The sequence below is a fragment of the Talpa europaea genome (genome assembly GCF_964194135.1).
Source record: "Talpa europaea genome assembly, chromosome: 11".
NCBI classification, from domain to species: domain Eukaryota; kingdom Metazoa; phylum Chordata; class Mammalia; order Eulipotyphla; family Talpidae; genus Talpa; species Talpa europaea.
This window is the reverse complement of record NC_140078.1, coordinates 59,839,863-59,866,424: the sequence shown is the minus strand read 5'-3', so window position 1 is coordinate 59,866,424 and position 26,562 is coordinate 59,839,863. Positions and strand designations below refer to the sequence as shown.

General features: G+C 39.4%; 1 protein-coding gene across 2 annotated transcripts in view; it reads left to right on the top strand.

Annotated features, from left to right (window-relative positions):
• Positions 1–26,562, top strand: part of SYNPR (synaptoporin) — a gene marked incomplete at its 5' end in the record, with an annotated part of 296,390 nt that overhangs the window by 252,249 nt on the left and 17,579 nt on the right. The window lies entirely within an intron of this gene.

Below are 26,562 nucleotides of genomic sequence, written 5' to 3'. Positions count from 1 at the left end.
GTCTAAAATTTATCTTCTGAGAATACCCTGCATCTAACCATATCTTGTTCTTTCTCAATCACATACTCCCGTTTTGTAAAAGAAAGTCATCCTTCTTTTCCAACCCAAATATTACTACATCATACATTGCTAGGATGCAGAACATTTGAGGTGTTAAAAAAAGGATTATTTGAACAATGTGCCGGTGTTGGTGTTGACAAAAAGTAGATTATTCTAAAGCCTGGGTAATGTGCTCTTTTGTATCTAAAGAGCTTTCCAAGTTTTATCTTTCAATAAAATTGAAGGCCCTAATGTACTTGTCAACTGATAGGTCATTAAAGAATTATTTTTGATGACAGATCACTGTGTGATCTGAGCCATATAACTCAGAAGGAATTCAAGAAATTAATGACATGACCATCGATTCTTATCTGCTCTTTTTATGCAAGCAATCTCCTCAACATATCTATAAAACACAAATTGGGAAGAGAATTAGTAATGAAACATGTCCCATACTAGAAGTAAATATTTATCCCCAGAAATATATATATATATGTATATATACAAACAAGTTGAAGGAAAACAGCCCCATGCATTTCTAATAAAAAGTCTGTTTTAAATTGAATAATTATTTACTAAAATTTATAATGTATTTATGTTTTTTGCAACAATTGTGCATCAGTATTTGCAGTGGTCACTTAACCCAAAATGAATTTTTGATATTTAAAGCATTAACATCATGGATAATTAAAAATAATTTAAATTTATATGCATTTTTCTGCAAAGAGATGTAATAGGGTGATAGGTAAAATTCTTTCCAGTATAAAAAAATATATTAGTCTATATTTCTGTAAGGAAAGAGTAATGGAAATACAAGTTTGAAGAGAAAGAAAGTAACAAGTAAAGTTTCCAACAGTTAAAGAGGAACTTGTTCACTAATTTTTCAATGGATAATTGAAAGTATCAAATAACTATTCAGTTGCATGCATTTAAATAATTAGCACAATAGGTGTATTTTCAAATATCAATACTTACAATATGCCAGAAATCGTATTCTTTGCAACTATTTGAACTTATAATAAAAACAATTTTTTTTATTTTTACTGACATACCGTTATTTTACATCCTTGTTTGTTTTTTCACAAAACAGGATTTCCCCTCAGGTGTGGTTGATGTTCTCCACCACCCACAGTCCATTGTGCGCCCCTCCCCCAACCTCCTTTCCTGCCCTCCACCAACCCTTCTCCCTCCTCCTCTCCTAGATCAGTGCTCTCAAGAGTCAGTTTTAAAGTTTGTAAAAACAAAATTAGATGTCAACCTCATAGTAGATGCACAGTTTTTCAAAATTCTTTTAGGATCTATGTGAATAAAATAAAGAAAGAAATTCCTTTTTTGGAGAACGAGGTGGTTAAGTTTGAAGAGACTGGAAAGAAACTCAGATTTGTAGCACTTTCATATGTTTTCTGAGGGAAAGAAGAGCAGGTGTCATTTTTTCCTTCAAACCTTTGGGCACATGTTTTTTTTTTTTTCCCATCAAATTGGATCTTATTGTCTTATGGCTTTAAAATATCTTTAGCGGGCCTCCCTGGTGGCACAGGGGATTAAGCACGGCACTATGAAGCTATCTGCAGCTTCTGCAGCATGAGTTCGATCCCCGCCCTCCAGGGAGCAACCCACATGGTGCGGTAGACTTCTCATGTCTCACCTGCTGCTCCCCTCAGCAATGTATTTCAGTCAGTCTGTGTGTTCTGCTCCCCCCTCTGTCTCTGGTGAATCCTCTTACCCCCTGCACCTCTGCCCTGTACCCTCGTTCTTGTATGCATAAATAAATCTTTAAAAAAAATAAAATAAAATCTCTTTAGCAGAGTCCCCTAACTTGGGCCTGGTGATTGCAGACAATACAACCAGGACATTGCTATGTATGTGTAAACCCATAGGCATATATATGGACACTCACAGAATTGTAAAGTCCCAGGAAATGTCCTGACTTCCAGAGAGAAGTTGACCCAGCTAGATCCCCTAAAGTAAAAAAAGATCTATTTTGCTATAGAAAACTACATTTTCCTCATAAGAGATAATCTTGAGGGCATGCTACTCATCTCTGTGTAAATAGTCTTTCCCATCAAGCAGGATATAATGAAATCCCGAGTTGTGTACTACATTGGGTAGGTTTTGTTTTATTACATCGTGGAGGAAGGGGCGGGGAGTAGGAGATAATTCTAGTAATAAAAAAGGAAAGGTTCCTAGATGAAACTTCTGTGATATTAAAAAGCTGATGTGCTCATTACTTAGCAGATAAAAGTTAATTTAAAAATGAGCATGAGTCCTAAGAGTCACAGAGGCAGAATGAATGTGCAGGATCAGCACGATGCCCTTGCAGCTATGAATGGCAAAGCTAATCAGTTCAAATGGCTCCGTGCCAAGGCCAAGGTGAGCAGGAGGGTGGGCTCTGTACCCCACCCTTAATTGTGAAGAGCAGGTTTAAGCAAATCTACCACGTGAACAAGATTTCAAGAAGATGGTTCGTGCTTAAGAAAAATTTAACATACTGGAAATGTATTTTTCCTATGTTCAGAATAATACTACTAGTTTTAAAGCAATCCTATTTATTGTGAAAGATGCCTACTGGTTGTGACTTAGGCAACTCGGTTCTTGTTACCATCTGTTCTTTGTCCTTCTTTTGGTTATTCTGTAATTTGGGCTCTCCAAGTCAATAAATGTCTAATCTAAGACAACAAAGGTACCATGTTATGGTGACATGAAGTCTTTCCAGCAGTTTATGGAAGTTAGGTGCCTGTCTAAACTAGTGCACACCCCAAAGTTGAAAATTTCCCATCTTTCTCTATGGTGTTCTAGGCCCTGACATTACACATCACTCATAAATAAGATCAGTGTGCAGGAAGGTGACCAGGATAGCATCAGTGTTGATAATAATGACAATGATCTAGGCTGGTATTAATTGGGTTCTTACTGTGCAGAGCTGATTTAGTACAACAGCCCTTGCTTATATTGTCATTCACTTCTAGAGATGAGGAAAAGGAGGCTCAGAGAAGCTTCTAAACTCTCCCAGGTCACATCACTACTAATCAGAGCACAGAGAGTTTGACTCCAGGTTTTTCCAAATGCAGGCCCAAGCTTTGTACACCAGCAAGGGAGCCTGAGGTCCTGACAGGCAGCATGCTGCAAAGGCAGAGGGGTGGAGGTGGATACCACATTAATCATACTCCCGAACAGCTACTACCTCATTTCTTCTGAAAACACAGAAATGAAGCCCTAGAGCCCCCAGACTTTTCAGCTCATTTGATGATCATAAAGGGTTTTTATTTGCCTTCAAAATAAGTTTGGAGTTAAGGAAGATCTGCCATGGGTCTATGATACTAGAGCAACTAAACATCTCCCTGTGCTGCCATTGATCCCTGTTGCACATGGAAGGTGACAAGGAGAAAAAGAAGCTTAAAAAATGTCCAGGATCAATGCATATCGTAAATCAGAGATTACCAGAACTGATTTCTATACATGAGCAAGCTGTTGTGAGCAATTTCAGACAGATTGGAGCCACGCTCATCCGTGGCTACTTTAAAAAAATGTCCTTTTCTACAAAGCATGCTAAATAAGATTACACACATTTGGTGAAATGAGAATCTGAATGTCTTTAGAAGTAACATAATTGTTAATGTGCTGAATGGCGCAGTCGTGAGAAAATCAGGCCAAAGGAATCATCCTTTACTGTACATCACTACTGTAAGTGCCTTCTCTACAGATGAATACATATCAGTTCTCAGAAAGCAGAAATGGCCACCTGCATGGTACATGATTGTGAAATTGAAATGTCACATCTGGTTATATCATTTTGTCATGTTCCTTAGAGCAGAGTTTTAAAGCCAATCTCCGGCTGATTTCTGTGGCAAGAAGTTCTGAGCCATTTTCAGATCTCATGTCAAATAGTGACATTGGGAGGCTTTAGTTTTTTTCATATTCATGTAAAGTAGGTTTTAAAAAATGACTTATCTTACTGGGCTGACAGAGTGCTTTAAGAATATTACAAACACCATTCCACATCTTGGTAAATTCTTGTTGTAAGAAGTTAGGTTTAAAGCAACAGTTCTCGGGGTTAAGGAGATTACCATCTTGAAGTAAGATTTTTATGGGAGGGCCTCCCTGGTGGCCTAGGGGTTAAGCCTCAGCACTGTCACCTCAATGGCCTGAGTTTAACCCTGGCCAGGGAGCTAACCCAAAAGGAAAAAAACAAAGAGAGAGATTTTTGTGGGAAAGAAAGAGGATTGTGTGGCTCAAGGATGATAAAGGAAACCATGTTGGCCAAAGGTGGTTTCCAGACTGGATGTGTTTATGTCTGATGCGGGCACACGGTGGAACTGTGTTCACATTTGCCTGATGTCCAGTGCTTTCCAGAACTTTCCATATTCCCCATCGAGACTCAAAACAATCCTGAGCAATTGGATTCATCCACATTCTGTGGATTCGATTTAATTCCTCGTTTGGAGACATTGGAAAATGAGTCCTTGAGATGTCTTGTCTATTGTCAGAGAAGAAGTTAATGGTAAAACAAGACTCATCTTAATCCAATGACCTTATGGGCAGTGGTTAAATTATGGAGTCCTGGATTTTAACCCCCCTGTATGACCTATTATTTCACCATTAGAAGCCTGTTCCCTCATCTGTAGAATGAATTTAATAAGAACCCATGTCACAGGGCTGCAGAAAGGAAGGGAAGAGTTAGTGCCTGCCAAGTGCTTTGTACAGGGAAAGCCACACAGTAAGTGATAAATGAATAATATCTAATTGTAATTGTACCACTGTAATTGTCATTACTTTTATCATGGGTAGTACTTTAGTTCCATAACGGAAAATTGCAGGCACCTTCCTTTAATCGATTGTAACCCTCACAATTCTACTTTTTCTCCAGTCCTCCAGGCAAGCCCTCCAAGGATAGAGCTTGACTCAAGATTACTTTTAAGATCAAAATTGCTGGGCTGAACCATTCAATCAAGTTTTCCTGTTCCTTGAGATGAGTGGAAGGAGGATTTTTAACTTCCTTAAACAAAATGATCCTTCTCATTTTCAAGTTGGAGCTAAGGCCAACACTAAGGGAGGAAAACAAGGGGCAGGCACAGAGCTGGATGCTCTAAGAATTGAATGCTGGATCCTAACTATCCACCACATCTTTACTTGGCTGTGACTGAAATGGAAATCAGATTTTGCAATTGGAGCTATGAGTCCAATGGAAGTTGCTGAAAATCATTCTCCATCCATTCCCCTCCCTCTCTCTCTACCCCTTCTCTCCTGTATTTCCTCCCCTCTCTTCTCTCTCCCCTCTTCCTCTCATCATGTCAGTCCCATTTCATCTCTAAGTATACTACATTTTAATAGGTTATCAGTGTCTTCTTCAGGCCAAGCAATGGGATGGCTGGGTGAATTAAAAGCATTAAGTCTGATGAAGGAAATTCTTCAGTAATTACAACTTTCCTGAAGATGAACTGACAGAGGTATGTAGGTGGACTTTGGTAACCTAGTAGAAGCAGCATAACTCTGCCTGAAAGTCAGGAAATTTAAGACCCCTTCCCCAGGTTCCAGAGGGATGGACTAATACTAAAACAACTCTGTGGTTATTAAATAACTGAAATGAAAAAGATAATCTTGATGATCTGCCACTACTATGCATTTGATGCTGAGAAAGTGTCACTGAGAGCCCCAAAGTGTGTAGTGTTACCTTAGTCATAGGCACACCTGTCAAAAATGACACTCCTGGGCCTTCCTCGTGGCCTACAGGTTAAATCTCAGCACTATCATTGCAACAGCCTGAGTTCACTCCCCGGACAGGGAGCTGACAAACATGGCACAGCAGACCTCTCCTATCTTGCCCGCTGCTCCTCTTAGCAGTATATTTCAGTAAGTCTACCTGTTCTGCTCCCCACTCTGTCCTGGTGAATCCTCTCACTCCCTCCCTGTACCTCTGGCCTACACTCCAGTTCTTCTACACATAAATAAATAAATAAATCTTTTTTAAAAAATGACACTCCAGCTCTGATACATGGGCACCTGTTCCCTACCTCCTCACACTGAAACAAAAGTGTTGACATTACAAAAAGTACAGGCCTTATCTTAAATGAACTCTTATCTAAAATACTATACTTTTTGAATCAACAAATATATTTTTGCCTGAATTGGCAGCACAGATAAGGCGAATAAATGAATCCATTTAAAATGTCCCCAGCTACCATGTTTGATCAGATTTTATATCCTCATTCCTTATCAGCTTCCTCGGATTAGTGAGTTCTTAATTACAATTTAAATGAGGGTTAATTTCCACCATATTTGGTAGCATATTTTTCCCATTAACTGGTTAAGCAAAGAGATGGGCTATTGCCATAATAAATGCAATGAACTCTTACAGAATCTGTGAGCTTCTATAGGAGCCAGAGTTGCTCTTGTCCTGTTTCAGAGCTGGTATCATTAGAGGCTAGTGGAAAATGTCTAAAGCCTATCCATTTTTATCAGATTTCCTTTTATTCCAGGGAACTCATCATTCAGTTAGAAAACCACAAACCTAGTGGAAATTTGGCAAAGCCCCAAAGGTGTCTTTCCTGTGTGTTTTGTTTTTTTTTTTTTTTCATTTAAAACAACGTGAAATGTGAAATGTGTATACACCTTGGCCCAGCACACCCAGAGGATGCTTAGCTCCCTCTCTCAAGTGGAACAGTGGTTCTCAACTGGAGGGGCGACATTTGGCAGTGTCTGGGAACATTTTTACTTCTCACTACAGGAAGGATATTGCTGGCATGTGATAGGTGGAAGCCAGAGATGCTTCTAAACATCCTGTGATGCACAGGACAAGCCACCATAACAAAGAATTAGGCTCAAAATGTCAGTGTTGTGATAACAATCAACAGCTGTTGAGCACCAACCATGTGCCAGGCACTGCACCAGCACTTCTCTTTAAATTTTTGAACTATGTTTGGAATTTTGTATTTCAATTCCAATTCTTGACACACAGAAACTGACATTGTGGAAGAAGAGACCTGCCCAGGTTACTTATCCCAGAGATAGGACAGGTGTATTTGACCTCAGATCAGAAGTTCTTTCATGTTTATCTCAATTCTTGCACGTGTGGGGAAGTGTACTTCTCACTGTGCTCATTTCTTTCAGTCTGCCTGCATGCCTTCTGTTGTCTTCTGTTTCTTCATTAGCTCCCACCACCACCACACATACACACATACACACTCACTCACACACATACACACACAATGTTTCAACTTTGTAGCCATTTCTCCAGAGCTTTTTGCCTCCTGGTCTACTAGACATATTAGAGAGAAAAATGGCACCAACTCCAATTCTTTAACCAATTCTAGATGTTAGCCCTAAACAAAACTCTTGTATTTTCCAAGATGACTGAGAACTTTTCTGCTTCTGACTCAAATTCTAGTTATAAAATATGAACCAATTTCAACGTTTCCAAAATGTGGGCACTAGTGTGAACTCAGGACTACAAGTCATTTAATTGAGATAACAAAATGATAGATCATTGGAAATGAAAAGGCAAAGACACTTCCCTGATCAATTAATAGTTAGCCACAATGTCTTAATAATGATTTACCTAATTTTGGGTTTTCCTTCTGGTACTTTGCCTTTTAGTTGTTGTGGTTTTTTTTTTTTACAGTCAAACAGAAGTTCATGTGTTGTTTCCATTTTGATTATAAGATTAAGCACTTTCTTGGATTCAAGAGTAATGAACCTGATTTCTTAAGCCCTCTGTGTACTAGACCTTGTGCTAGCCACCAATGACATGCAGTAGAATTGGAACTCTTTCCTGGCCTCAAGCTATCTGCTCTACTCCTGTTACTTTGTAGGATAAAATGTGTCATGGGAAGACACCTGAGGCCTGTAGTTAAGAATTGAGTTTCTTACCCAGACTGCTTGGACACAAACCCCAGTATCATTGTGTGTTATCTGTGTCACTTTGGACAGGTTAGCTCTCTGTGCATCATTTCTTTACCTGTGAAATAGAGATTCTTAGCTAATCATAGAGACAACAATGATTCTTAGCTAATAAAATTGGTCAGATTAAATGAGTTGTTGCACATAAAGAGTTAGAACAACAGCAGGTGCTTATTAATACAAACCATTATTTTCATCCACCTTGTATTATTATCTATCCTGGTGTCTTACTGTGCTTTTTATGTAACTGGTGTTTATAAATCTCAGTAGATTCGTTAGCTGAAAATCAAGTGGATAAGTACAAACTACACTGACTTTTCTTCTTGAGAAATGCTTGGAAGGTTTCTTGTTGAAGTAACATCAAATGCTCTTTTATATTATTTTTTCTCTCTAAATCTCCAAATTCAGCATAAGCTGCTGTCATTACAGGTAAATGTAACCAACCTTAAGATGAGGTCTCACACCGTCCACCATCACTCAGCTCCCCAACCTCATCTCTTCCCACTCCACCCAGGCATTCAGATGCATACTTAGGGAAAGGATACAACTCCATGAAATTAACCAGACTCCAGAGAACAGGAGCTTGAATCCCTCATCAGCTGGCAAGTCTGAAAATAGCAGGAGAGTGTGAAGAGCACAATTGTGTAACAGGAAGAAACTTGGAAAATTTGATTGTTTGGGGACATTCAGCTAAAAAGCTAGGTTTAGACTTTCACCCTCCTCCTATCATTTTTTGAAAGTGATGAAATCTTCCTCACCCCTCTGTGGGTGGGAAGATTTTGCCCCATGATGGCAAAATATCCTTACTATTTGCTAAGTTTATTTCTTTGAATCCAGAATAAGCAGACACTCACACATGCTGCTTTGGATTCACTAGGGCTCTCAGCAGTTTAAGAATGCCTTGTGTTAATACCAATGGTTCATTAAATTTTCAAATAATGGACACAAAGTCCATAGCCAAGATTTTTTTTACAAGCTTCTTACCCTTTGTCCCAGCTGAGCATCTTCATTTCGTTGTTTATTAGCAAGACCCCAATTAAAGCCACAGAGCCACACAGGAAAATGCTTCAAAATTTGCCCTGGGAGCACAGAGGAACTGACTTCAAGTACAACTAACTGAGATTCCTTATAAGGGACATGGTAATTTAAACTACCTGAGAGCTTGGTGAAGATTTTTACACTTTCACTGAACTACCTACCTACTTGACACCTACCAATTTGCATCCACCCTCATGTTTTTCTGAAATGTCCAAGAAACATCTAATCAGTCTCTAGCAATGAACAACTAGGGCAGAATTGCAATGAGGTTTGTTTGTGACCCAGTAGATCCACTATCCTGTTGAGTAGTCACAGCTGTTGCAGATAACAATATAGATATTGACAATCTAGAATTTACAATACCAGGGAGAGAGGAAGGGAGGGAGGGAAGAATTATGACAAAGGGGAGAAAAAAAAACTTAGAGAAGTTGCATTTAAGCCTGGGAATAATAGCAGCTACATGTCATCCTTACAACTGGCATTTATTCTTGAACACTCTTCTCAGATCAGAAATGAGATCAAAATTATCTTTACTCCAAACACTTTTTGAGGCAGGTATTATTATGTCCATTTTATATATATTGTATCAGCTTTATAATTAAAATGTAAAGTGATGCACAGTGAGTAAAACTCCAGGACATATTCTTCACCACAGTGCTGTACTTCTATTCCAAATTTACATGAAAGTTGGAAAATGAAAATCTAAGAATTTCTATCAACTTATTAAGCATCTAATGTGTGAAAGACATATAAAGTTGTGGCAGCATGAGATGTACAAGCTATCTGGAGCCAATAGTCAAATTCACAAGATTTGACTAAGACATATCAGGATAAAAATACAAAGGAAGTGTGTCTTATTATTACCAGTGATAAAGACACCATCTAAAAATCAACAGGAAAGAGCATGTACTATTTTTTGGGTAGTCAATGAATGCTTATGGAATCCATGAGATTTGTCAGAGCATAGAAACTAAAAAATGAGGGCTTTTGACTCAGAAAATGTCTTCACTACTACAGGGACAGTAGTGGGTGATAATGTAATAGTAAACAGTTTTTTTTAACGAGCCAGCTTCCTTTATTGGGGGAACAAGCCCTCTCCCAATCATATAGTGTAGTTGGACAGTCACTGACAGTACCTTATTCAATGATAACATGGTCAAGTGACATAAGCCAGCAATCATGTCACCTCTGGGATTTATTTAGGGAGTGAAGTTCTTTTCTGGAATTTCTAGACTAGGAAGCTATGAGTCCAGTTGATGATGGTCACATCTCCCACTATTTATTCCATCTAAGGAATAAATCTGAACCAGATGTAGAGAAATAGAGAGATAGAGACATAGAGAGACTTGACCCAACAAAAAAAATCATACAGCTAGATCTGGCCATACCTAAAGCCAGCTATACCCTAGACTTTCTAATTACAAGAACTACTGAATTTCCCTTTATGCTTGCTAATTTGATTTGATTTTTGATACCTGCCAAATGAAATGATCTTGAACTCTGTAAAAAAATAGTTATAGGATATAGAATAAGCTTTATCAAAAGATAATTATAAAGATTAAATAATAAATGTCTGAGCACATAGCAAATGCTTAATAAGAGTTTATTCATTCATAGGACCAAGAAAGTATAAAACTGAGTAACTCTGGTAGTTATTTTTATGTTCATTATTATTTAGCTCTTTTCCATTTGTAATGGCTTCATAATACTATATAACATTGAGATAAGTTAGAAATTTTAGCCAATCCTTTTTCTGTCAATTTTGAATTTTAGGTGTTTGAATTTTCCTCTCATAAGCAGTGCTGTGGTGATGGAACCCGTACATCAATTTTGACAGATATTTTTAATCATTTCTTTAGGATAAAAACCCAAAAATGAATTGTTTTCCTGATTTTTTAAAGAAGTTTCTATTTTTAAGTCCACATAAAACATATCCTAATACATTACCTCTGATCTGAGTAAAGGATATGAATTCCATCTTTTGTCTCTACCCTATACTCTACCAACAGTCTTATGCTACAGGAGGAAAGAGCTCCCCAAAATATCTGCAAAGAGAATAAACAAAGTAACACAACCTATTGTAAAGAAGCTGCCACTAGGGGCCTCCCCTGGTGGTGCAGCGGTTGAGCAAAACTGCCCTTGGCATCTGCAGCACTGGTTCGATCCCCGGCCCCCAGGGAGGGTCCCACATGGCGCCCGCTGCTCCCCTCAGCAGTGTACTTCGTCAGTCTGCCCGTTCTGCTCCCCGCTCTGGCTCTGGTGAATTCTCTCACCCTCCCGCGCTTCTGACTGTACCCAGTGCTTGTATAAATAAATAAATCTTTTAAAAAAAAAAAAAAGAGCTGCCACTAAAACATTTGCTTTGAGACTTGAGATGCTGGGGGACATCAAAAATTCAATTCAAGCCATGTTTAAGTATGCAGAAGTTCAGGCCTTAATTATGAGGGAGAAATCCCCAAGATGGACATTAATTTGCATGGCGGCATAAGCTTAGCACAGCTCTGGACTCTGCATGACCATATCTTTGACCTTACCCTTTCTCACTGGGATTCAGTGAGTGAAGTTCAAAACCATTAACTACTCCTCTGGTCACAAACAGAAGAAAACAAACATTTAAAAATTCCATTTGATGATTTTTTTTAAACAATGGAATGCTTTATAAGTTTCACCCTGGTTTGTCTCCAATGCCTGCAGTGCCTTATGTGGCAAACCAGCAGCTGGTTGGGGAACAGCAAAATCAGTGAGTGTCTTTGTCTACCTCTGCCTGCTGCTGTCGCCTCCTGAGAGTTTCTGCAGAAAACCCAGTGCCTCCCCTCAAACCCCCAATGAAGCTATTTCTTACAGTTTTCTTTGGCTTCCCCACCACCACTTTTTCTATAAATTGTTGATTCAAGATTCAAGAAAAACTACATGGGATTAGTGTCCCTTTCTAGAAGATCCAGCTGCCTTAAGGATTGACACAGTTATAGAGAACAGAGTGGGTGAGGGGCAGCAAGAGAACTGATTCATATTAAGTTATATTTATGGAGACTCTCAATGGACCAGTCTCCTATCTCCCATCTTCTGTTCTTCTAAGAATCATTCCAAATAGCTACGTGTGTGCCTTTGACTATTTCTGCCTTATAGAAACAAAGGCTCACTCCTCATGCCTGCATTCAAGGCTTTCCCAAGCTATGAACTTCATCTACTCTTCACAGCCATCTCATACCATTTCCTGCATCCCATAATTTAGTCAAATTGAACCACTTCCCATTCCCTGGACCTGCTGCATAGATTCCTACTTCTGCATGGTCATTTTTTAAAGATTTATTTATGCATACAAGAGCTGGGGTGTAAGCCAGAGGTGTGGGTGGGTGGAGGGGGCTGGTGAGAGAATTCACCAGAGAGAGTGGGGAGTGGAACAGGCAGATCCACTGAAATACACTTCTGAGGGGAGCAGCGGGTGAGGTGAGAAAGGTCTGCTGCGCCATGTGGGTAGCTCGCTGGCCGGCCAGGGATCAAACTCATGCTGCAGTGGCTGGCAATAGCTTGATAGGGCTGTCTTTAACCCTTGTGCCACCAGGGAGGACCCTGAATAGTCACTGAGTCTACCTACCACCTCCCCCATCTCAGCCTGTCAAAATTTGACCTGAGCTCAAAGACCCATTTCAAATGCTATCTGTTCCTTGAAGTATATACCTTCACTTCTACATCCTTACTCCTGCAGATATTTGAATTCCCTGTCCTCAAACTTTTGGAGCTCTGTGTGGAAATCTTTCTCTGTGTGAAAAGCATTACTATCCTGTACTTTAGTTGAATGTAGTTGCCTGTTAAATATCTGAAGGGCAAGGGCTGCTTCAAACACAGCTGTAGTTCCCTAAAGTTAGTATTAAAAGTGAAACTAATGGTCTTCTATGCTGATAATCAGGGCTAGGGTATACATAATCATTTTTTACACACTTTTGTTGAGTTCTTATCGTGTAGCTTTCACTGTAATTAGCACTGGCTGCACAGAACAAACATACATTCCAAGAGAAATATAAAGAGAATTCCCCCAAGATTAGAATTAACACTGTCAAGATCTAGGTCTTAGATATTAGAAGTATCTTTTGGAACTGCTACATTTTAAGCATCAGAATTTCAAAAACTACGGAAACTCTTTTTCCTAAGATGCCTCATCTTAAAAGAAACTGAGCTTACTATTTCAAAATCATGGACCCTAATTCTTCTCAAGTACCACCCATAACATGTACCATGTGCATGGAGTCTGCCAACCCTAAAGACCTTAAGTTCTCTCTGTTATGCACTTTGTTCTGATTAATAATTGTGAGAGGAAAATGGAATCAAAATATATAGTCTGGGGCCTCCCCGGTGGCACAGCGGTTGAGCGCCGGGTTGCGAAGCTGCCCGCAGCCTCTGCAGCGCCAGTTCGATCCCCGGATGCTCCCCGGCCACTGGAGGAGGGTCCCACATGGCGCGCAGACCTCTCCTGCCGCCCGCTGCTCCCCTCAGCAGTGTACTTTGGTCCTTCTGCCTGCTCTGCTCTCCCCTGTGGCTCTGGTGAATTCTCTCACCCTCCCGTGCTTCTGACTGTACCCAGTGCTTGTATAAATAAATTAAATAAATAAATAAATAAAATCTTAAAAAAAATATATATATATATAGTTTGCATCATCCCCATAGTCTTTGTCCCTCTCTGAAAATGTAATTTTGGCCTTAATTCATACTTCTTTTTTAAAAGAGGTATTTATAAGTGTGCTTCATCAAGATGAATTCAAATTTATAACTCTGAAGCATCATTTCAGAGTTTACATGTGACACTTACCTGCTTTGTGGTGGTAAGAGGTTATTTGGTAAATGTGTAATCAGAAAACTAAAGAATTACTCTTGGATATAAACCATCCTCTTAAAGAGTTGGATATAATTTTCCTGAAATAGAAATAGAGAACTGGTAATATTCTGTTTTCAAAATTCAGATAATTTCCAAATGCTTGTGAAGTATAAAGAGAAATCTCTTTTCTACTATGCCTAATAAAATAATGCTAATTCACTAAGACCTTAACTTACGTAAAGTAAGATGATGATAGACTATCTATGAATGACTTTCTGGGTTAAGTAAAAGTTAAATCAAAGTTTTCCTTTAAAACAAATTAAATTTCTCAGAAAGAGGACATTTTCCTGATTGGATAAGGGAACCCCATCTACGTCTAAGATCCTAGGACAATGCCACATTTTCAGTTTTCTGCTTATGTATCAGTTTCTTACAGTGGGAAATGAACTTGGAGGCAGGACAGGCTTTACCTCTGAAAAATTAGCACTAACTAGAATAGAGTGCAATGCAGAGTGGGAATTCAGTGCTTCCTAAAGAAAGAACTCAAAGTTCCAATGTGTGTGTACATGGCCTTTTAAATGAGAATTCTGGCCCCCAAATCCACTTGAATTTCAATTTAAGCGAATGATATATCTACCTGAGGACACTTTATGCAACCACTAGTCCTAGAGTAGCAAATCAAGCTGTACTTTCAGGTGATAATTCAACTCAAAATCTTTCCAGCTGATTCTTCTACCTATGATCTAACAGGACTTTGTTTTCATCAAAATTCCACTTGTAGCTATGCTTTTGGTTTTTTGCCTTCTCAACTACCTCTTTTGTTAGGAGATTATTCAGTCCTCTCTCCTGTCTTAAGCATTGTTCTTGTAACAAAGTTGATGCCTGCTGACTTTGAGTAAGGCATAGGCTGAGTAAGCATAGTCACCTGAGCCTGTGGCTCTCCATCCTCTTTTGCCCTGTCCTTCAACAGTTTATCTCTCCAAAACAGAAATACTTCCTTCTCCAAAGCTCTTGAATTTGGAAAAGAGGTCAGAAATTAAAAGCTATCTCATCACTCTTGTTTAGAAATAATAATAATCACTCTTATTGGTTCATGGAAGTTGGAAATAGGAACCCATTCTTCCCATCTAAAATTAAACAATAGCTAAGTAAAAATGAAGGGATAGATTTAAATTAAAAAGCTATATTAAATCAGCCCGAATCAAAAACAATTTCACTCCATGAACGGTATGCATGAAAAGGTGTAATTATAAAAACTTGATATTCTCCTGCCTTTATGCATATTCACTTTATGAACTTAGACCTCCACAAGCCTCCTAGGACAGCTTCTACATTTTTAATAAGTATTGAAAATGAGCTACTTCCAGAAGGAATTAAAAGAGGGAGGAGTATTTTTTAAAAAAAATTAGCAACATTAAAATTAGCAACATAAAATTAGCAACAATAAAATTAGCGGTTTAGAGCTGGGCTGCGAGGCTGCCCGCAGCCTGTGCAGCGCCGGTTCAATCCCCAGCCACCGGCGAGGGTCCCAATAAAATAAAATAAAATAAAGTAAAATAAAATAAAATAAAATAAAATAAAATAAAATAGTAAGGGCCTCCCTGGTGGTGCAGCAGGTTGAGTGCTGCACTGTGAAGCTGTCCGCAGCCCCTGCAGCGTGGGTTCAATTTCCAGCCGGCCAGGGAGAAACCCACATGGCACAGGAGACCTCTCCTGACTCACCCACTGCTCCTCTCAGCAGAGTATTTGGTCTGTCTGCCTGTTCTGCTCCCCGCTCTGTCACAGGTGAATTCTCTCATCCTCTCCCACCTCTGACTGTACCCCAGCTCTTGTATAAATAAATAAATCTTATAGATAGATAGATAGATAGATAGATAGATAGATAGATAGATAGATAGATAAAATAAAGAAGTAACTGTTCTTCTCGATTGTATGTGTGCTTTAGGAGCACTGCAAATAAAATGAACCTCTGGAGAAACAGTGAAGACATCACGGTTTGGCACTTGCGGGGAGAGGAATCTTATTATTAACTGCAACTTGTACATAATATAGTGGGTCTTTGTACAGTAGCTGGGAATATTTATCTTGGAATAAGAAGATCCGGTAGCCCAAATGCAGAGACTACCAGCTGAATCACTTTCCAGTGGATGGAATGCCATAATAGTCAACACAAAACCAGACAGGTTCAGGGAGAACTGGGAATTTTCACACTCCTGCTCATTCTCTGTGTCTGCCAACCTCACCACTCTGCCCTGCAAGGTTTAATCATACTCAAGGGGCCTATTAATGAAAGACGCCAGGACTGTTGCGAGGCTGATTTTTTTTTTATGCTGTTCCCTTCAACCCCCAAAATAAAATTAATGCTGTGAACCCCTCAATCCCATAAATCTAAGGATGTGAAATTGCAGATATAATCATAATGAGCTGTAAACACCTTTAAAATCATCCTTTTTTCTGCCCACCATTTCTAACTATCAGAGCCCAGAGAAGTTCTCCCTTGTCCAAAGTCACATAAGCTTGTTCACTGAAAGGTGTATTCTTGTTCATCAAGTTGAAGTCCAGAAAGTAACAACATCAAATGCAACAGCCATATCTTGCCAGCAGCCCTGCTGTCCATTTTTCCAGTCTGCTTGGTCAGGCCGAAGGCTGTGTGAAAGGAGTTTGTGTGAATTGTGCTGTGAATTTGCTTCTCTTCAACTGCATCATAACAATAGCGCCTTTAGTGATATGATGCCTCCACCAAAGCTCAGAAGATTGAACCATAGTTTGCAAGAAATATTTAGTGTCAAGACACAATTGGCTTCAAGCTACCAGGCGGGTGCCTCAGTTAGTTGATGAAGCCATTAATTGAATGTCAAGGCTTTTCGTTTTTCCCTCTTTTCTGGGCTTCTATTCTTTCCCTGCTGTGGTTGATGAAATTTAAAATATTTATATGGTTTTATAATGACTAATTAGCATTTAATGCACCTGATATTTGCAAAAGTGCTCCACAATCTGTGTTTACTAACAGGATAATAACTGCTAAAAAACCTGCACTGTGATATTTAGGGAGTAAGTTCCTTAGGGGCTTCTTAGTGTATTTCTGGAAACTGGATTGGGACCGGTGATTCAAAGAAAAATTCATTGACCAAATTCACCTAAACTCCCACCTGGTTTATCAGAGTTTGTTCCAATATCCTGATGGGTGATAAGTTATGGATTTCATTCATTCATCAAGAACTTATCAAGTATTGACTAGGGTTGAGAACAAAGTCTCTGTTGGACTTTGATTACGTGTTCCTGCCATGATGTCTTGGGTCTATTCTTAATAGAACTAGCAGTTCTCCATATCAGAGACATTTTTGGGTGTTACTCCCAAAAGGAGTGTGGCTGGCATCTAGTATTAGAGATCATGGATGCTCTAAACACCCTTGGGTGCACAGGACCTCCTAGAACAACAAAGAATAATCCAATCCAAAATGTCAATAGTGCCAAGTGGAGGAAACCCACGTATGACCATTTCATTACCTATCAGCCTTCCCCACTGTACTGTGAGATCTTTGAGTACAGAGACCACTTCTTACTTTTCATTGTATCCCAACACCTAACACAGAACTCAATACGTGGTGTTGGAAGAAGATAGGTAAACGAGTAAGTTAGGGATAACGTGTCTGATCTTCAAAGTATAATCAGAAGAGATCTATTTTATGTGGTCTATTAATTTGTCATCCAGACATTTTTAAAAATATGAAAGTGAGCACTTTCAAATAATTAAGGCAGGTAAAAGGTAAAAGCCTATAATAGGTTTATCCTACAAAATCAGGGCACATTTATGTGACTCCTGACTGTGGTCCACATGTTGCTGAGCACTGACCATGAAGCAGTTGTCATGCTTCATAGAATCCCCCACCACACACATGAGTTCAATATTAGCCACATGACAATTTCACAAGGAGACAGAGAAGTCTGTACTTCATGTTGCACAATGAGACTTGTTCTTCATTCCAGATCCCCCACTTCATGCCTCCCCTATGTCAAGTACTTGCAACCAGAAACTTCCTCCTCTACCTCTTGAACCCTTGCACGCTGACCACTAGCATCTCCTACCTTCATTACCCTTCTTCTCTGATTCCCTTGCTCTCCTTTTATATCACAGAGAAGGAAAATTCTCTTGCATCCCTATACCTATTGGCCTTGCTTACTCACAAAGGGGCCCTCCATAATTCAGAACCAGTTAAGAGATTCTAGATGAAAGTAACCTTTCCTAGCTATAGTTCTCATGGCTTCAAGCTATGGTTGTATTTCTGCAACATTGTGTTTTAGAGAGAAGGCCGAGGTTAATCCTGCCTGGGATTGTAGGGGAATGCTTCACAGATGAAATAAGATTCAAACATACATCTGCCGGTTTACTCAAAGGAACTTTAATCATCAAGCCCAGGGAAGCAAGCCATAAGGGCTAGGCCTCTTGTTTTCGGGGTGCGTAGGATTACTGCCAGCAGCAAGTGTACTTTACTGAAAGGTCAGAAAGAGCTTTTGTGGAAACTCGCTGGACTGAAGTACATAATAAGAGTGTGGTTTGTAACTTCTCCAAGCAAGATTTTAGAAGGACACTGAGGTTTCTAGCTAACTTTTTATTTTTCTTTTGTATTAAACTCTATTTCAGTTAAAAAAAAAAAACCTCTCATAATCTTTATTGCAAAAATAAACACCTTCTTTATGATCCAAAATGATATGATTTTATTGTAAAAAAAATTTCAATTTTCAATATGATTAAGTTTCTATCTTTAAGGAAATTAGCTTTCTTTATTCTGTAATCCCCTCTGAGGCACTACAGGGGCAGAGAAAACTCCAAGTGAGATTGTAGTATGCTATCTCCTCTAGACTAGATTAAGAAGATCCACAAATCCATAATACAAACAGCACCCACCAGCCTTGATAGATTTAGAGGTTTTACAACTCTGTATGTGAATTTGATATCATGGCCCTTTCAGAATAAAATGTTATTGGCATTTGATAAACTAAACCAGTCGACTTTCTGTGAGTATATAAAGCAAACACCAGATGGTAATTTGTGTAATGATAAAGGAACTGGTGCTAATTTTAGAAAGTTCTTGGCCAGTTCCCTCACCCAAAGCTAGGAAGGGAATTCTCAGTTGGAATGACTTTCCAAGTTTCAAGAAGCAGCTGTGTTATTTTCTGAAAATTGTGCCATCATTCTGCTTAACAGTATGTCAGGCCAAACCATAATATTCCATGCATAGAAAACATGTTATCTAAATCTTCTTCCAATTATTAGTAAACATACTGACCAGGAAAAAGTTGGGCCTTAGAAACCCATGACCCTTGGCAGTTCCTTTATACCTTTATTCTGCCCCTAAACGCCACCATTTTTAGTTAGTCTAATTGGTTGAACCCCCTTTTTAATCTCTGATCTAAACTGTTGTGTGGCAAACTCACCCAGAAGGCTCACTAGTGAGGAGAAATGAATGTAAGGTGTAGTTGGGAAATCCAGGCCTGCTGGCAATTTGTAAAACAGATGGCTATGCAAATACAATTCTCACACTCAGTTGTAAGGTAAACTGTGAACCAGGGAGCAGCAGGTGGCTGGGTAAACGCAATGCTTAAATGCTGTCTGCGTGTTTACATTTAGCTCTTAGAGACAGAAATCTTCCTAATTGAATTCAACAAACACTTATTGAGAAATCAGTATGAGCAAAATTCTTTGTTAGGCTCTGAGGCCCCAGGAAAGTTGAACAGTAGTGAGCCCTTGGCTTTTGGACTAGTCAACTCTGGCCAGGGGCCAGAGAGAAAAGCAATGGTATAAAGGAAGGGAAAACAAGTTACTCAGAGCAGAGAAACTTGGGAATTATTTTTTAAAGAAAATGTCAATATGAGAACAAAGGTTGAATTTCTATGGGCAACTGTGGTGGGAAGCTTCTTCCATGAGAGAGAGAGAGAGAGAGAGAGAGAGAGAGAGAGAGAGAGAGGTGGGTATGAGTGTATATTTTGAGGGTGTATGTGTGTGAGGGTGAGAATATTTAAAGTTAGAGGACTTGGGCCTCCCCGGTGGCGCAGCGGTTGAGCGCTGGGTTGCGAAACTGCGCGCGGCCTCTGCGGCGCCGGTTCGATCCCCGGCTGCTCCCCGGCCACCGGAGGAGGGTCCCACATGGCGCGCAGACCTCTCCTGCCGCCCGCTGCTCCCCTCAGCAGTGTACTTCAGTCCTTCTGCCTGCTCTGCTCCTCGCTCTGGCTCTGATGAATTCTCTCACCCTCCCGCGCTTCTGATTGTACCCAGTGCATGTATAAACAAAACAAACAAACAAACCAGCAAACAAATAAATAAAGCATGCCTCTATTAAAAAAAAAAACCCTTAAAAAAAATAAAGTTAGAGGACTTAGTAGGAGATGAGGCTATGAAACGTGAGGTGAGCCTCTTTGTGGAGTTTACTTACATTTTCTAAGAAATCTCTGGTTCTAAAAAATTATGTTCCCATGAGAGGATGAATTCTAAGTCACTTACCTGAGCAATTGGGAGTCCATTGGAAAGGAAGGATGTTAGTAAACCTGTGTTTTAGAAAGCTCATATTAGCTTCAATAATACACAGGTAATGCAAGTGTGTGGGTGAAGGGGGGTTCACTAGGAGATAATTGCAATAGTTTAAAGCATTCAAAGAAAATTAAAGAAAGAAAGCAATGAATCTAATCATAACATCAGTTTTTCTTGAGCACTTACTAAGTATGAGACATGAAACCAAGTGCATCTCATGCATTATCTCATTTAAAACTCACAGAAGTCCTATGAGCTCAGTTTGTTTATCCCGTTTCGGGTAGACACCCCAAGTCAGTAATGTGGTTGGTAAATGGTAGAACCAGAACAGAAATCCTGTCTGTCGGCTCCTGGCCTGGTCCAGCCAGCACCACCTGACACTAACCCAAAGAAAGGCAAAAAGTAGGGGAGGAGGCAGGAAGAACTTAAGAAGGATCCTGGTGTAACATAAGATTTTGTCCTTAGCCACACTGATCCCTGCAAGTGGAGGAGTAGGTTTAAAGGGGAGACATTGAATCGTTTTCGAACAAGTCAAATAAGAGAAGCAGAGGGCACCCATGTGCAGACAGTACCCACGTGCAGACAGTAGCAGAAAGTATGGTGGGTGGATCTGAAATTCGGAGGGTATCTTGAGAGTGGATGAGCAAGTGGAGAGGGAGAAAGGGTAAGAAGATAGGACTTTACAAACTCTCATATTTTAGGGATAAAAAGGAAAAGGACTTCCAAAGAGAAATCTCAAGAACTTAAGGTGGTAGTGCTGGTCATCAGAAGATTTTCCATCCAAAAGTTTATGAAATGAAAAAGTTGAGAGGTTTCCCTTCACCTTTCCTAGTCAAAGAGGAGGTTTAGAAATACAGCGGTACTTGTTTTTCCAACTGTATGATTTTAATGGGGTAAATAGCGCCTGGGATATATCTTGATGATATATCCTAAAACATATCTTCAGCTAAAACATACCTTCTCCATAGACTTTCTCTGGCCACTCTGCTGAGAATTTCAGCACCTGCTTTCCCATCACATCAGTTCACATCCTTGTTTCCTGCATTATATCTTCTCCATAATACCATGATCCAAACTGCCACATAATTCATTGATATACTTATTTGTTGTCTGTCTCCTTGTAAGAAAGTAGATTCTGTAGGGATTTTGTGTGCTTTTGGCCATTACTATATTCCTGGTGTCTAGACATGCACTTGGCATGTGGTGGGAAATGAATGAATTATCTATGACATTTACTGATGTTTCATTGTTTCTTTTAGTGTATCTTATGGTTCAGGATATGGCTAATTTTCCAGTTTTTACTTGAAGTGTATGTCTTTCTCGACCACTTTCAAATGCTTTTTGAGTTTGGTTTCTCATAGCTCATTACAAACCACAAAAAAACCTGTGACCTGTCATTTTAAGGAAGAACACTGGCATTTCTCCATACTTTTGAACATCACACATGGGATGGGGGGAGTGAAGTGCTCCATTTTTTAATTATTAAAGATGAGCTCTGAATTTTCATTTGAAAGTTCTTCACATTCATACTTAAAAATAACTATAATATGACCCAGTTGAACGTGTTGCTCTCTAATGGCTAAAGAGAAATTAGTCCTCACATCTATTTTGCATTGAGAGAGAAAGAAGTTTGTAAGTATTAGGAAAAGAAAGCTCTCGATTTCATTATTTTTGTTATGAGCAAAGTTTATCAAATCCTCTTTAGAAAAGAACTCATAGTTCTGAGAAAGTCCTGCTTATCTTGTGGAAAATATATGTATATTAATAAAATGCAGGTGATCTAGGAAACACAACAGCATCTGTGAGAAAGGTTGCATTTATTTCCCAAATTTATGGAAATTAAGTGCCCTGAAGCAACTAAAAATGTGACTCAGAAAAAAATACTTCAATAACTATGCTTTGCTTGGAGCAATACGAATCCTAAGTCAGACACAACCTTTGGGGAGTTAAATGGCAGTGTCAGTCTCAGAATAAGGTGCAAAGAAATACCAAAAAAAAAAAAGCCAGGCTCACAGTGGAGTACAGTATCTCAGGAAGAAATGCAGATGAGCAGTGGCTGCTTAGCTTCCAAGGGAAGAGGCATTAACCTAATGCAACTGCCAGCCTTTATTAACATGGTGTCAAACTGATTAGACTTAGTTACCCAGTCTCTGGTCCTGGTAGCTTGTGGATTGTCTGGTTGACTGGGTTGGCCTCCAGCATACACAGTCTCACTCCAGTGAGCTCAGTACCAGTGATCTGCTTTGGGAATTCATTCCTGACAATTAAGTTTCACTGTTAAACCATCCTGAAGTACGTCTGGTCTGCCTGGAAGTAATAATGCTAAAAGTTAAAATGGACTGGGAACTATACCATCTGTCGGGCATGTAGTGAGTATTTGGTTATATCTCAGTCAATCTCCATGGCACTTTTGTGAGAGGCTCCGATCCTCCACTTTATAGATCCAGAAACTGAGGCTGAGAGGGCTTAGAAATCTTAACTAAAGCATGCAATGAGCCAGTATGAAGTGCCACAGCTGACTTTAGAACCATAACAAGTAGCCCCTGTGCTCTGCTGAACATCTAGAGAATAAAAACCAAAGAGATGGGGGGATAGCAAAGAAGGGCTCTCCTGGGGCTGTGGATAAGGCCTGGGCATCATCAGAATAGCTACATACAAAACAGAAAAAAAAAAAGACTCATCCAAACTCTGTTCTGATTTGACACTTCATAAATTGCTTCAAGGGACCACTAGGTTGAGAAACTTGATTTTGAAAGCTTTGGGTAAGTGGGTGGGACAAGGAGAAGTTGCCGCTACACAAAACCTAACAAAAAAATTTCCAGATATTCCAAGTTCACAACATAATGAGTGCATTTAATATATGATTAGTCAATGATATATGTTTATCAAAAAATAAAGGAAAAGAAAGCTCTCGATTTCTTTTCTCGAAAAGAAAGCACATATAAAATGTAGAGAGTGGGGGAGAAAGTGCTAACCCGGAGGCAATTTGTCCATCATCAAATCAGAAAGTATCAGCACAGCCATATCTCTGTCCACTCCCTCAGAGTCACGGTGGGGCATCTCCCTGAATTGAAGCATTTCCTCTCTCCAAAGGTATGCTTTTCCATTCATGGTCTCTAAACCCAAGCCCACAATTTTATGCATGCACAAAAGCATATCACTCACTATGGGGGGATTTGAAAAGTTTCATCAAAGATTATTTTCACTCTTGGTGATTTTCTCATTACAAAAGATTTTAAAACCCATCTCCACTTGCATGTGATTCAGCTCTCATATTTCCCACACATTTAAAAAGGTTTTCGTTATTGCAGTGTGTATTTCTTTTTAACTTTATCTGCATGTGATTACCTTCAAGTTACCATAATGTGACTTTCACATTCTCTCAAGATCAGCAAAACAAAGCACTTGCAAACTTTTTATATCCGAGGTGTTTTCCAATGGGTTCAACTTTATTTGCAGGATACATAAATGGGATGAGGGTGATTTCTTCAATGTGGGACCAGGATGTTATCTACTGAACCCCCAAAATGGGGTACAAACATTTTTTGTGCTCTAAAATCACACTTCCTACTCTGCTTCATTTTTGCAATAGTGAAAAAAAAATTAAGGAATGATATTATGCATAGCACTTAACAGGGGCATCTTGGCAAACTGGTATAAGATTATTATATCTTCAACTAATTTCTGCAAATTTGTGTGGAATCAGGGTCCTCTTTGTGACTAAGAATATCTCAGACAGAACCTTCACTTTTTAAATAGCTAATTTCTTCCTCTCATCAACAGGATACAATATAGCACATAATGAGATCTCATATTAGCAGGTTTTAATATGCTGTAGGTCAAGTGGTACCTACATAGCAAAACTACTCGTACCCAGATTCTAATAATATGCAGTTAAACTATGTACATATTATTAGACGTTTGTCTAGCATAATTAGTCCTAATCCCTTGAGACTTAGCTCCACAGGTTTCATTAAGTAGGTTATTTGGGAAAAAAGTGAAACCAAAAAATCAGCATTTATATGTTTCTCCTTTATTTGTTAATGAGTTTTACTCTATTTGCTTATATTGATGTAACATTAGAGTAGGTGCTATCGTAGTTAGACAAATAATATTTGCTACTGCAAGTAAGTAGCATAATCTTAGAAAAGTCTTAATAGTTGCAGTACAAGCTCTGGAGTCAAACTCTTTGTGTCCTGGTGCTACCATTTGCTAGCTGACTGGCCTTGGGCAATAAATTTACCCTCTTTGTGCCTCTATAGCCCACCTGTTAATTGATAGATATAATAATACCTACTCTATCAATGAGAATAAAATGATGTTACCACTTAGCACAGTGGTATATAGAAGTTGCTCAATAAATGCTGGAAGAGAGAAAGTACAAAGAAAGTGACCTGAATATTGACTTGGTAAAATGAGACCTACTTGTAGGAAAATGAGACAGAATGGCAATATTTGCATAGTGGTGTGGGAAGTATCTTTGAGAGTGGGGGGTCACAGAGAGCAGTAGACACTGGAGAAGACTGGGAAGTTTTATGGGGGACATTTCCTCTTCAGCTAGGTAGGACCTTTTTTCCCAAGCTTATTCATGATCCAGCAGCTCTGACATGGTTTAAAAGCTTGTAAAAATGCATACTCAGGCCTCCCTTGTGGCGCAGGGGTTAAGACACGGCACTATGAAGCTATCCGCACCCACTCCAGCGCGAGTTCGATCCCTGGCCAGGAAGGTGACCCACAGGGCGCAGCAGACCTCTCCTGTCTCACCCACTGCAATATTCAGCAGTGTATTCAGTAGATCTGCCTGTTCTGTTCCCCACTCTGTCTCCGGTGAATCCTCTCACCCCTACACCTGTGGCCTGTACCCCACTTCTTGTATGCATAAATAAATAAATCTTTTAAAATGCATATTCTCTGATCTTCTCCAGACTTACATTTCATCAAGATGTCCAGGAGAATCAGGGTACTAGAAAACCCTGCTCTGTAACATATCTTGCCTCTCAAAGCTCAGGCCTGCCCTTATCTCCTAGCACACACAGCAGCTCTTAGGGAACAATAGCACCAGGGATGAGATTATACACCAAAACCCTCCCACTGCCCTCACAAAAAAGCTATGAATATTAAATTTCAACAGTTAACCATTGGAAACATGGTGGAACTGACAAAAATAAGCAGAATCAGCAAAATAAAGATTGAAACATATTTATGGTTCAATTAATATTTATGTCTAGTCAGAGTAAAAATTACAAATATTTAATTCATCCAGATTGAAAATGACAACCAAGAAAATATATAATGACTCTTGGGGAAGGTGTGGCTGAAAGTCTCCAGTCTCCAGACACCCCCCCCCCCCCCGTTTACAAAAATATCCCCTAGAATGCAATGACATTTCAGTGCCATGTGTCATGCATTCCCCTCACACACAATCCCAACAACACAGAATTTCGGTCAGTTACACTATGTACACAACACATATTGCAGACAGACAGACAGACATCCAGCTTCATCCACACTGCTACTTTTTCATGTCTACTCTCCTTCTGTCCTTTGGCACCTCCCCAAATCGTGCTGGTCAGGCACAATCTTTGCTCTGGGATAAACTTATAGGAAAAGGGGAGAGAACAGAGGCGGTGAAACAATAGTATCTATCAACGACCAGGTGCTTAGTTGTGCAATATATTGTATGGCAGTTTATTCTTACTTTTCTCATTCTTGCAATAACTCTCTAAGACAAGCTATTAAATCTACTATTTCAACTGAGGAAATAAAAGCCTACAGATTCAAATAGATTGCAAAGGTGGTGGAGAAGCACTGAGATTCAAACCCAGGTTTATATTCTCTCCAATGAACAAAGTCAAGCCAACATCTCAGAATGCACTAGCCGTCTTTTTGAGGAATGGCTTCTAATTTGTAATTCAAATGTAATATTTCCCCTCACTTTCACTTCGTACGATGAGTGGGGAAGTGGCAAAGGAATTTGCTGAAGTCTGACTGAATTGAAACTGTGGATGGTGAAGTACAGGATAATTTCCTCCCTGGTATTTCAGAAGTTCTTCATTTTAACCATCTGTTGCTGGCTGACAGATGGGTTGATGTATGACAGAATAATGGGTCTTCAATTCTAGGAAGACATAAGGAATGCTTGAAAAATAGCAGCTCTTTTCATGAACCTAACTGTGCTAACACTGCTTGCTCACTTGTAAGGAAAAAAAAAATGCTGGTGGGAGGGAGGTGTGAAATGTAATCATAATCCTTCCCC